A 2,016-nucleotide genomic window follows, 5' to 3' on the forward strand; every position below is an offset into this window, starting at 1 on the left:
ATATATATATATATATATATATATATATATATATATATATATATATATATAGAAAAGTTCAATAGAGAACCATAATTATTGGTTCTTCAAGGAACCAAATCTTTTTTTCGATTTCTAAAGCTTATTCTTTATCGAAAAAAAAATCTAAAAATATCTAAATTCATATATTAACATTGTGAATGTGAAGAATATTTTTCGGATTTACCGTGTGAATCCGGATTCACATTGTGAATTTCACGTAAATATATATACATATGTATATATATATATATATATATATATATATATATATATATATATATATATATATATATATCGAATTTGATATCATTGGAAAAATGATAAAAAGTTATGAATTTCTATATTTTTAGTTGTTGTTTTTTTGATAAAAAATAAGTTCTAAAAGTTGAAAAAAAGATTGGTTTCTTGGTTAATTATGGTTCTCTATTAAACCTCACCCTATATATATATATATATATATATATATATATATATATATATATATATATATATATATATATATATATATGTATATATATACATATATATATATATATATATATGTATATATATATATATATATATATATATATACATATATATAGTAGTGTGAGAACGTAAACACTATGTTTATGTTATTATTCTGTAATGAATGTTGTATACATGTATTGTTGAAGGAATTCTAATATGAATATTAACGTTTAATTATTCATATATTCATTAGAATGTTATTATTCTATTACAAATTTATGTATGTGTATTTTTGTACTAAATTTTAATTTTAGTTTTAACTTGTGACTGCATTTATTCATTGATGAATAATGACATAAAGTTGTGGATACAAAATTCACTGCAGAATAATAACATAAATATAGTGTTTTTAGGTTCTCACACTATTTGTTGTTTTTATTTTGAACTATCCTATATATATATATATATATATATATATATATATATATATATATATATATATATATATATATATATATATATATATAACTATATATATAACTATGTTCAAATGAGAACATTTATGGATTTGAGAACATTTGAGAACATTTGAGAACAAAAATCAGCAATAGGAAAACTAATGCGTTACTTTTAATGAAGCAAGGATGTATATGTAACTTTCTTAAAGTTATTACATTCCCGTAACAAGCCACACATGGGAGATAAGAAGATAACATACTGAAGCAGCTATTCATCAAATTGAAGATGTAGATCTTCACCACTTCTCTGATCGCCGACCTCTCTACGATTTCCGATGCTACTTGGATTTCACGAAACTCCAGTACATATATTCATCTACCATCGGTCGAGTCTCTGATTCTGCGAACCTATTGCCCAAACACTCATCGTATTGAGTTCGTTAGAGATGGAGTCGGAGTTGTTTCTTTGTTTTTTTTTCATTCACTTGGAGAACGTCGATGAAGGAGCCAAGAGAGGCATTTTGCCCTGAATGACTAGTATCCTTCTTTATCCTTATCGTATGTAATTCCATTTCTAATTTTTTATACTTTTTATCAGATTGATGGTTTTGAAACACAATTTTATAATAAATTCATTAAGAAACATTTCATTTTATAATTTAGTTTGACCAATTTGGTATATCTATTTGAAATTGTATTTGTAGAGGAGTTTGTTGGAGGCCAATAACCAATTTCGCTGCTATTTCCATATGTAATGGTAACTTAGTTGTTTTCTATAGCTATGTAAGTTCATATTTTGGAAACTATTATCTTCTATTTGTTCATGTTGGTGGAATCTCTTAGGTTGCTTCTTGATTAATTTGTTTCATATGATAAATGAAAATAGTAAGCTCTAGGGGATGGATTGGAGTCTATTAGAGAGTTGATGATCACTGTAGGATTTCATGCACATAAGGTGTTTGTTATATTGTCTGAAAGAACCTAATAAGTGTAGAAGTGGGATTTTACGTGAAAATCCTTAACTTTGAACCCTCATTAAGCCAAGCATTAAGGTCCTTAGGTTAAATTGAATTTGACATCTCAATAG

This window comes from Lactuca sativa, chromosome 6 (genome assembly GCF_002870075.4).
Source record: "Lactuca sativa cultivar Salinas chromosome 6, Lsat_Salinas_v11, whole genome shotgun sequence".
NCBI classification, from domain to species: Eukaryota; Viridiplantae; Streptophyta; class Magnoliopsida; order Asterales; family Asteraceae; genus Lactuca; species Lactuca sativa.